Below are 11563 nucleotides of genomic sequence, written 5' to 3'. Positions count from 1 at the left end.
AGCTCCATAGTCACATACACAGCAAAGGAGAGATGTTGTTTACACCTAGTGATGTCAGTGGTATTGAGTGACATCACAGCACAGTGCTAAGGCTCCTGGGCCTGGACACAGCAGCGGCTGCAATATCTCAACGGAGAATACGTTTATATATATGTGTGTGTGTGCGCGTATATATATATATATATATATATATATATATATTATATATATATATATATTTCTCCGCCGAAATCACTTTTAAACCCATTTCCACCTTTTTTTCCCTTCTCTTCCTCTTACTTTTTTTTCACGTTTTTTTTACGTTTTTCTCCTTTTCGCCTCTTTTCTGGGCGTATTATTCTTCTTTTTCTTCTTTTTTTTCGTCTAATGCATACCCCATCAGTGCAGCAATGCTTATTCAATACCGCCAGCAGATGGAGACACTGGGGGATAATTTTCTAAGGATTTATACTGATTTTTCCTGTCTGAATTTGTCGCACAGAAAGTTGCAGGCCAAATATGTGTGACATTTCTGCGACTTTAGCTTCTAGAGCATTTTTACAACATTATACATAGGTGCTGAATACATAAAAAGCGACTGTTCAGCGACAGACAAGTCGCATCGGCTGAAAGTAGGCCAGAATGTCAGTCCATGTTGGAGCAGGTTTAGATACAGTCTAAAGTATAGATCTCAAAGTCTGTGCACAGAATTTAGCAAGGGCCTCGCACCTTCTGATGCATCAGGTAGGTGCACAATAGCATAGCCTAACCCTCTGTACTTTGGTCTATATTGATGCGGGACATAGACAGCCAGCTGATGACCAATCCATTAGTGCAATGGATGGCTGGAAGCATTTGTCTTTGCCTTTGCAATACCACAGAAGCAATGCATGGTCAATGTACAGCAATGACACACCTGTGTGAACAGCCAGGAGACCCCCCCCCCCCATGTTATGTTACATAGTTACATAGTTAGTACGGTCGAAAAAAGACATATGTCCATCACGGTTCAACCAGGGAATTAAGGGGTAGGGGTGTGGCGCGATATTGGGGAAGGGATGAGATTTTATATTTCTTCATAAGCATTAATCTTATTTTGTCAATTAGGAACATTCAGCACCCACCCGCTATCAAGGCAGCTGCCTATCATGTCATGCCCTACCTGCACAGGTGTGCTGGCTACTCAAATGATCCAATTAAGGAGGCCATTTAGTCAGCAGCAGCAGAAGTCCTGTGCCTGGACGCTCCAACAGGGGCCAGACACAAGCAGAAGCAGAAGCAGCAGAAGCAGCAGCAGCACCACCTTTTGTTTTTTGGCTGCAGCAGCAGCAAGGCCCACAGGGCTGGCTAGCTGGCTAGCCAGCAAGCAGGTAGCAATGAAAGTAGGAATCTTTCTTTTTAACCCTGTAAGGGGGTGGTGCACTGTACCCGAAGATACTGCCATATCGGGTCAATGCATAGGGCGACGGAAGCAAGCTTCGAAATCGGCCCCCGTTCTCAAAAATCCATTTAATATATGGTCCCCAGATAGGGGACGTATCAGATATTAAACTGATAAGAACAGATACTACACTTGATCTTAGCCAAAAGGCCGAGAAGCGATAACCGTGAAAGGGGCGGGCCCAACAAGGTCCCCTTCATGGGCACTATCACTGCTTGCTGTCAGGGAGGCTGCCAGACAATTTTCCATGCACACTCTGGGCTGGGGGGCAGTCAACCACCAGTACACACAGCAGAACCTAAACCCATACCATTATTGCTAAGCAGCAAGACAGGGGCCCATTGCACTCCCACGGGGCCTTTTTAAATGCAATCCATAACCCGGATTTGCCAGGAACCCTTCTTACTCCTCCTACTTGCATGTGACACTGGGCTTAGGATCTGCATAGGAAACACACACACAAGCACACACCTACCTTTGTTGCCTGCAGATGCCTCCTTGGCTGTCCCCAAACGGTATCAAACCAACACCCACGGGAAGCTGTAAGCATAGAGGACATGCCTGCACCCCATTGGACTTACCTGTGTGGGTTAAATCCGGGTTATTTGACAACCTATGGCGGTGATGGTTCTGCTCAGGCAGAGCAGTGCTGATGCTCCTCATAAAGCTGTCGCTGCTGTGAAGGTTCTAGGTGACATCACAAATCCCTATGGTTACATACACAACAAAGCTGGGTTGTTGTTGTTTACACTCTGCAAGGCCTGTGGAAGTGAGTGACATCATAGCACTGTAGTTCTGAGGGTTCTAGATGGATGCAACAATCTCCTGTTGCTTCTATGAAGGCCATAATAGACGACATCACCAAACAGCTCCATAGTCACATACACAGCAAAGGAGAGATGTTGTTTACACCTAGTGATGTCAGTGGTATTGAGTGACATCACAGCACAGTGCTAAGGCTCCTGGGCCTGGACACAGCAGCGGCTGCAATATCTCAACGGAGAATACGTTTATATATATGTGTGTGTGTGCGCGTATATATATATATATATATATATATATATATATATATATATTTCTCCGCCGAAATCACTTTTAAACCCATTTCCACCTTTTTTTCCCTTCTCTTCCTCTTACTTTTTTTTCACGTTTTTTTACGTTTTTCTCCTTTTCGCCTCTTTTCTGGGCGTATTATTCTTCTTTTTCTTCTTTTTTTTCGTCTAATGCATACCCCATCAGTGCAGCAATGCTTATTCAATACCGCCAGCAGATGGAGACACTGGGGGATAATTTTCTAAGGATTTATACTGATTTTTCCTGTCTGAATTTGTCGCACAGAAAGTTGCAGGCCAAATATGTGTGACATTTCTGCGACTTTAGCTTCTAGAGCATTTTTACAACATTATACATAGGTGCTGAATACATAAAAAGCGACTGTTCAGCGACAGACAAGTCGCATCGGCTGAAAGTAGGCCAGAATGTCAGTCCATGTTGGAGCAGGTTTAGATACAGTCTAAAGTATAGATCTCAAAGTCTGTGCACAGAATTTAGCAAGGGCCTCGCACCTTCTGATGCATCAGGTAGGTGCACAATAGCATAGCCTAACCCTCTGTACTTTGGTCTATATTGATGCGGGACATAGACAGCCAGCTGATGACCAATCCATTAGTGCAATGGATGGCTGGAAGCATTTGTCTTTGCCTTTGCAATACCACAGAAGCAATGCATGGTCAATGTACAGCAATGACACACCTGTGTGAACAGCCAGGAGACCCCCCCCCCCCATGTTATGTTACATAGTTACATAGTTAGTATGGTCGAAAAAAGACATATGTCCATCACGTTCAACCAGGGAATTAAGGGGTAGGGGTGTGGCGCGATATTGGGGAAGGGATGAGATTTTATATTTCTTCATAAGCATTAATCTTATTTTGTCAATTAGGAACATTCAGCACCCACCCGCTATCAAGGCAGCTGCCTATCATGTCATGCCCTACCTGCACAGGTGTGCTGGCTACTCAAATGATCCAATTAAGGAGGCCATTTAGTCAGCAGCAGCAGAAGTCCTGTGCCTGGACGCTCCAACAGGGGCCAGACACAAGCAGAAGCAGAAGCAGCAGAAGCAGCAGCAGCACCACCTTTTGTTTTTTGGCTGCAGCAGCAGCAAGGCCCACAGGGCTGGCTAGCTGGCTAGCCAGCAAGCAGGTAGCAATGAAAGTAGGAATCTTTCTTTTTAACCCTGTAAGGGGGTGGTGCACTGTACCCGAAGATACTGCCATATCGGGTCAATGCATAGGGCGACGGAAGCAAGCTTCGAAATCGGCCCCCGTTCTCAAAAATCCATTTAATATATGGTCCCCAGATAGGGGACGTATCAGATATTAAACTGATAAGAACAGATACTACACTTGATCTTAGCCAAAAGGCCGAGAAGCGATAACCGTGAAAGGGGCGGGCCCAACAAGGTCCCCTTCATGGGCACTATCACTGCTTGCTGTCAGGGAGGCTGCCAGACAATTTTCCATGCACACTCTGGGCTGGGGGGCAGTCAACCACCAGTACACACAGCAGAACCTAAACCCATACCATTATTGCTAAGCAGCAAGACAGGGGCCCATTGCACTCCCACGGGGCCTTTTTAAATGCAATCCATAACCCGGATTTGCCAGGAACCCTTCTTACTCCTCCTACTTGCATGTGACACTGGGCTTAGGATCTGCATAGGAAACACACACACAAGCACACACCTACCTTTGTTGCCTGCAGATGCCTCCTTGGCTGTCCCCAAACGGTATCAAACCAACACCCACGGGAAGCTGTAAGCATAGAGGACATGCCTGCACCCCATTGGACTTACCTGTGTGGGTTAAATCCGGGTTATTTGACAACCTATGGCGGTGATGGTTCTGCTCAGGCAGAGCAGTGCTGATGCTCCTCATAAAGCTGTCGCTGCTGTGAAGGTTCTAGGTGACATCACAAATCCCTATGGTTACATACACAACAAAGCTGGGTTGTTGTTGTTTACACTCTGCAAGGCCTGTGGAAGTGAGTGACATCATAGCACTGTAGTTCTGAGGGTTCTAGATGGATGCAACAATCTCCTGTTGCTTCTATGAAGGCCATAATAGACGACATCACCAAACAGCTCCATAGTCACATACACAGCAAAGGAGAGATGTTGTTTACACCTAGTGATGTCAGTGGTATTGAGTGACATCACAGCACAGTGCTAAGGCTCCTGGGCCTGGACACAGCAGCGGCTGCAATATCTCAACGGAGAATACGTTTATATATATGTGTGTGTGTGCGCGTATATATATATATATATATATATATATATATATATATATATATTTCTCCGCCGAAATCACTTTTAAACCCATTTCCACCTTTTTTTCCCTTCTCTTCCTCTTACTTTTTTTTCACGTTTTTTTACGTTTTTCTCCTTTTCGCCTCTTTTCTGGGCGTATTATTCTTCTTTTTCTTCTTTTTTTTCGTCTAATGCATACCCCATCAGTGCAGCAATGCTTATTCAATACCGCCAGCAGATGGAGACACTGGGGGATAATTTTCTAAGGATTTATACTGATTTTTCCTGTCTGAATTTGTCGCACAGAAAGTTGCAGGCCAAATATGTGTGACATTTCTGCGACTTTAGCTTCTAGAGCATTTTTACAACATTATACATAGGTGCTGAATACATAAAAAGCGACTGTTCAGCGACAGACAAGTCGCATCGGCTGAAAGTAGGCCAGAATGTCAGTCCATGTTGGAGCAGGTTTAGATACAGTCTAAAGTATAGATCTCAAAGTCTGTGCACAGAATTTAGCAAGGGCCTCGCACCTTCTGATGCATCAGGTAGGTGCACAATAGCATAGCCTAACCCTCTGTACTTTGGTCTATATTGATGCGGGACATAGACAGCCAGCTGATGACCAATCCATTAGTGCAATGGATGGCTGGAAGCATTTGTCTTTGCCTTTGCAATACCACAGAAGCAATGCATGGTCAATGTACAGCAATGACACACCTGTGTGAACAGCCAGGAGACCCCCCCCCCCCATGTTATGTTACATAGTTACATAGTTAGTACGGTCGAAAAAAGACATATGTCCATCACGTTCAACCAGGGAATTAAGGGGTAGGGGTGTGGCGCGATATTGGGGAAGGGATGAGATTTTATATTTCTTCATAAGCATTAATCTTATTTTGTCAATTAGGAACATTCAGCACCCACCCGCTATCAAGGCAGCTGCCTATCATGTCATGCCCTACCTGCACAGGTGTGCTGGCTACTCAAATGATCCAATTAAGGAGGCCATTTAGTCAGCAGCAGCAGAAGTCCTGTGCCTGGACGCTCCAACAGGGGCCAGACACAAGCAGAAGCAGAAGCAGCAGAAGCAGCAGCAGCACCACCTTTTGTTTTTTGGCTGCAGCAGCAGCAAGGCCCACAGGGCTGGCTAGCTGGCTAGCCAGCAAGCAGGTAGCAATGAAAGTAGGAATCTTTCTTTTTAACCCTGTAAGGGGGTGGTGCACTGTACCCGAAGATACTGCCATATCGGGTCAATGCATAGGGCGACGGAAGCAAGCTTCGAAATCGGCCCCCGTTCTCAAAAATCCATTTAATATATGGTCCCCAGATAGGGGACGTATCAGATATTAAACTGATAAGAACAGATACTACACTTGATCTTAGCCAAAAGGCCGAGAAGCGATAACCGTGAAAGGGGCGGGCCCAACAAGGTCCCCTTCATGGGCACTATCACTGCTTGCTGTCAGGGAGGCTGCCAGACAATTTTCCATGCACACTCTGGGCTGGGGGGCAGTCAACCACCAGTACACACAGCAGAACCTAAACCCATACCATTATTGCTAAGCAGCAAGACAGGGGCCCATTGCACTCCCACGGGGCCTTTTTAAATGCAATCCATAACCCGGATTTGCCAGGAACCCTTCTTACTCCTCCTACTTGCATGTGACACTGGGCTTAGGATCTGCATAGGAAACACACACACAAGCACACACCTACCTTTGTTGCCTGCAGATGCCTCCTTGGCTGTCCCCAAACGGTATCAAACCAACACCCACGGGAAGCTGTAAGCATAGAGGACATGCCTGCACCCCATTGGACTTACCTGTGTGGGTTAAATCCGGGTTATTTGACAACCTATGGCGGTGATGGTTCTGCTCAGGCAGAGCAGTGCTGATGCTCCTCATAAAGCTGTCGCTGCTGTGAAGGTTCTAGGTGACATCACAAATCCCTATGGTTACATACACAACAAAGCTGGGTTGTTGTTGTTTACACTCTGCAAGGCCTGTGGAAGTGAGTGACATCATAGCACTGTAGTTCTGAGGGTTCTAGATGGATGCAACAATCTCCTGTTGCTTCTATGAAGGCCATAATAGACGACATCACCAAACAGCTCCATAGTCACATACACAGCAAAGGAGAGATGTTGTTTACACCTAGTGATGTCAGTGGTATTGAGTGACATCACAGCACAGTGCTAAGGCTCCTGGGCCTGGACACAGCAGCGGCTGCAATATCTCAACGGAGAATACGTTTATATATATGTGTGTGTGTGCGCGTATATATATATATATATATATATATATATATATATATATATATTCTCCGCCGAAATCACTTTTAAACCCATTTCCACCTTTTTTTCCCTTCTCTTCCTCTTACTTTTTTTTCACGTTTTTTTACGTTTTTCTCCTTTTCGCCTCTTTTCTGGGCGTATTATTCTTCTTTTTCTTCTTTTTTTTCGTCTAATGCATACCCCATCAGTGCAGCAATGCTTATTCAATACCGCCAGCAGATGGAGACACTGGGGGATAATTTTCTAAGGATTTATACTGATTTTTCCTGTCTGAATTTGTCGCACAGAAAGTTGCAGGCCAAATATGTGTGACATTTCTGCGACTTTAGCTTCTAGAGCATTTTTACAACATTATACATAGGTGCTGAATACATAAAAAGCGACTGTTCAGCGACAGACAAGTCGCATCGGCTGAAAGTAGGCCAGAATGTCAGTCCATGTTGGAGCAGGTTTAGATACAGTCTAAAGTATAGATCTCAAAGTCTGTGCACAGAATTTAGCAAGGGCCTCGCACCTTCTGATGCATCAGGTAGGTGCACAATAGCATAGCCTAACCCTCTGTACTTTGGTCTATATTGATGCGGGACATAGACAGCCAGCTGATGACCAATCCATTAGTGCAATGGATGGCTGGAAGCATTTGTCTTTGCCTTTGCAATACCACAGAAGCAATGCATGGTCAATGTACAGCAATGACACACCTGTGTGAACAGCCAGGAGACCCCCCCCCCCCATGTTATGTTACATAGTTACATAGTTAGTACGGTCGAAAAAAGACATATGTCCATCACGTTCAACCAGGGAATTAAGGGGTAGGGGTGTGGCGCGATATTGGGGAAGGGATGAGATTTTATATTTCTTCATAAGCATTAATCTTATTTTGTCAATTAGGAACATTCAGCACCCACCCGCTATCAAGGCAGCTGCCTATCATGTCATGCCCTACCTGCACAGGTGTGCTGGCTACTCAAATGATCCAATTAAGGAGGCCATTTAGTCAGCAGCAGCAGAAGTCCTGTGCCTGGACGCTCCAACAGGGGCCAGACACAAGCAGAAGCAGAAGCAGCAGAAGCAGCAGCAGCACCACCTTTTGTTTTTTGGCTGCAGCAGCAGCAAGGCCCACAGGGCTGGCTAGCTGGCTAGCCAGCAAGCAGGTAGCAATGAAAGTAGGAATCTTTCTTTTTAACCCTGTAAGGGGGTGGTGCACTGTACCCGAAGATACTGCCATATCGGGTCAATGCATAGGGCGACGGAAGCAAGCTTCGAAATCGGCCCCCGTTCTCAAAAATCCATTTAATATATGGTCCCCAGATAGGGGACGTATCAGATATTAAACTGATAAGAACAGATACTACACTTGATCTTAGCCAAAAGGCCGAGAAGCGATAACCGTGAAAGGGGCGGGCCCAACAAGGTCCCCTTCATGGGCACTATCACTGCTTGCTGTCAGGGAGGCTGCCAGACAATTTTCCATGCACACTCTGGGCTGGGGGGCAGTCAACCACCAGTACACACAGCAGAACCTAAACCCATACCATTATTGCTAAGCAGCAAGACAGGGGCCCATTGCACTCCCACGGGGCCTTTTTAAATGCAATCCATAACCCGGATTTGCCAGGAACCCTTCTTACTCCTCCTACTTGCATGTGACACTGGGCTTAGGATCTGCATAGGAAACACACACACAAGCACACACCTACCTTTGTTGCCTGCAGATGCCTCCTTGGCTGTCCCCAAACGGTATCAAACCAACACCCACGGGAAGCTGTAAGCATAGAGGACATGCCTGCACCCCATTGGACTTACCTGTGTGGGTTAAATCCGGGTTATTTGACAACCTATGGCGGTGATGGTTCTGCTCAGGCAGAGCAGTGCTGATGCTCCTCATAAAGCTGTCGCTGCTGTGAAGGTTCTAGGTGACATCACAAATCCCTATGGTTACATACACAACAAAGCTGGGTTGTTGTTGTTTACACTCTGCAAGGCCTGTGGAAGTGAGTGACATCATAGCACTGTAGTTCTGAGGGTTCTAGATGGATGCAACAATCTCCTGTTGCTTCTATGAAGGCCATAATAGACGACATCACCAAACAGCTCCATAGTCACATACACAGCAAAGGAGAGATGTTGTTTACACCTAGTGATGTCAGTGGTATTGAGTGACATCACAGCACAGTGCTAAGGCTCCTGGGCCTGGACACAGCAGCGGCTGCAATATCTCAACGGAGAATACGTTTATATATATGTGTGTGTGTGCGCGTATATATATATATATATATATATATATATATATATATATATATATTTCTCCGCCGAAATCACTTTTAAACCCATTTCCACCTTTTTTTCCCTTCTCTTCCTCTTACTTTTTTTTCACGTTTTTTTACGTTTTTCTCCTTTTCGCCTCTTTTCTGGGCGTATTATTCTTCTTTTTCTTCTTTTTTTTCGTCTAATGCATACCCCATCAGTGCAGCAATGCTTATTCAATACCGCCAGCAGATGGAGACACTGGGGGATAATTTTCTAAGGATTTATACTGATTTTTCCTGTCTGAATTTGTCGCACAGAAAGTTGCAGGCCAAATATGTGTGACATTTCTGCGACTTTAGCTTCTAGAGCATTTTTACAACATTATACATAGGTGCTGAATACATAAAAAGCGACTGTTCAGCGACAGACAAGTCGCATCGGCTGAAAGTAGGCCAGAATGTCAGTCCATGTTGGAGCAGGTTTAGATACAGTCTAAAGTATAGATCTCAAAGTCTGTGCACAGAATTTAGCAAGGGCCTCGCACCTTCTGATGCATCAGGTAGGTGCACAATAGCATAGCCTAACCCTCTGTACTTTGGTCTATATTGATGCGGGACATAGACAGCCAGCTGATGACCAATCCATTAGTGCAATGGATGGCTGGAAGCATTTGTCTTTGCCTTTGCAATACCACAGAAGCAATGCATGGTCAATGTACAGCAATGACACACCTGTGTGAACAGCCAGGAGACCCCCCCCCCCCATGTTATGTTACATAGTTACATAGTTAGTACGGTCGAAAAAAGACATATGTCCATCACGTTCAACCAGGGAATTAAGGGGTAGGGGTGTGGCGCGATATTGGGGAAGGGATGAGATTTTATATTTCTTCATAAGCATTAATCTTATTTTGTCAATTAGGAACATTCAGCACCCACCCGCTATCAAGGCAGCTGCCTATCATGTCATGCCCTACCTGCACAGGTGTGCTGGCTACTCAAATGATCCAATTAAGGAGGCCATTTAGTCAGCAGCAGCAGAAGTCCTGTGCCTGGACGCTCCAACAGGGGCCAGACACAAGCAGAAGCAGAAGCAGCAGAAGCAGCAGCAGCACCACCTTTTGTTTTTTGGCTGCAGCAGCAGCAAGGCCCACAGGGCTGGCTAGCTGGCTAGCCAGCAAGCAGGTAGCAATGAAAGTAGGAATCTTTCTTTTTAACCCTGTAAGGGGGTGGTGCACTGTACCCAAAGATACTGCCATATCGGGTCAATGCATAGGGCGACGGAAGCAAGCTTCGAAATCGGCCCCCGTTCTCAAAAATCCATTTAATATATGGTCCCCAGATAGGGGACGTATCAGATATTAAACTGATAAGAACAGATACTACACTTGATCTTAGCCAAAAGGCCGAGAAGCGATAACCGTGAAAGGGGCGGGCCCAACAAGGTCCCCTTCATGGGCACTATCACTGCTTGCTGTCAGGGAGGCTGCCAGACAATTTTCCATGCACACTCTGGGCTGGGGGGCAGTCAACCACCAGTACACACAGCAGAACCTAAACCCATACCATTATTGCTAAGCAGCAAGACAGGGGCCCATTGCACTCCCACGGGGCCTTTTTAAATGCAATCCATAACCCGGATTTGCCAGGAACCCTTCTTACTCCTCCTACTTGCATGTGACACTGGGCTTAGGATCTGCATAGGAAACACACACACAAGCACACACCTACCTTTGTTGCCTGCAGATGCCTCCTTGGCTGTCCCCAAACGGTATCAAACCAACACCCACGGGAAGCTGTAAGCATAGAGGACATGCCTGCACCCCATTGGACTTACCTGTGTGGGTTAAATCCGGGTTATTTGACAACCTATGGCGGTGATGGTTCTGCTCAGGCAGAGCAGTGCTGATGCTCCTCATAAAGCTGTCGCTGCTGTGAAGGTTCTAGGTGACATCACAAATCCCTATGGTTACATACACAACAAAGCTGGGTTGTTGTTGTTTACACTCTGCAAGGCCTGTGGAAGTGAGTGACATCATAGCACTGTAGTTCTGAGGGTTCTAGATGGATGCAACAATCTCCTGTTGCTTCTATGAAGGCCATAATAGACGACATCACCAAACAGCTCCATAGTCACATACACAGCAAAGGAGAGATGTTGTTTACACCTAGTGATGTCAGTGGTATTGAGTGACATCACAGCACAGTGCTAAGGCTCCTGGGCCTGGACACAGCAGCGGCTGCAATATCTCAACGGAGAATACGTTTATATATATGTGTGTGTGTGC

General features: G+C 46.0%; 5 non-coding genes across 5 annotated transcripts; all 5 read right to left on the bottom strand.

Annotated features, from left to right (window-relative positions):
* Positions 1-1391: 1391 nt before the first annotated feature.
* Positions 1392-1582, bottom strand: LOC130316011 (U2 spliceosomal RNA). Its single transcript, XR_008863414.1, has one exon. It is a non-coding gene; the product is annotated as a U2 spliceosomal RNA (small nuclear RNA).
* A 2085-nt stretch (positions 1583-3667) lies between these two features.
* Positions 3668-3858, bottom strand: LOC130316010 (U2 spliceosomal RNA). The gene has a single exon (XR_008863413.1). It is a non-coding gene; the product is annotated as a U2 spliceosomal RNA (small nuclear RNA).
* A 2087-nt stretch (positions 3859-5945) lies between these two features.
* On the bottom strand, positions 5946-6136 carry LOC130316009 (U2 spliceosomal RNA). Its single transcript, XR_008863412.1, has one exon. It is a non-coding gene; the product is annotated as a U2 spliceosomal RNA (small nuclear RNA).
* Positions 6137-8222: 2086 nt separating this feature from the next.
* Positions 8223-8413, bottom strand: LOC130316008 (U2 spliceosomal RNA). The gene has a single exon (XR_008863411.1). It is a non-coding gene; the product is annotated as a U2 spliceosomal RNA (small nuclear RNA).
* A 2089-nt stretch (positions 8414-10502) lies between these two features.
* LOC130316012 (U2 spliceosomal RNA) lies at positions 10503-10693 on the bottom strand. The gene has a single exon (XR_008863415.1). It is a non-coding gene; the product is annotated as a U2 spliceosomal RNA (small nuclear RNA).
* Between the last annotated feature and the right edge of the window lie 870 nt (positions 10694-11563).

This window comes from Hyla sarda, unplaced genomic scaffold, assembly GCF_029499605.1.
Source record: "Hyla sarda isolate aHylSar1 unplaced genomic scaffold, aHylSar1.hap1 scaffold_1896, whole genome shotgun sequence".
NCBI lineage: Eukaryota > Metazoa > Chordata > Amphibia > Anura > Hylidae > Hyla > Hyla sarda.
This window is presented reverse-complemented; position numbering and strand designations above follow the sequence as displayed.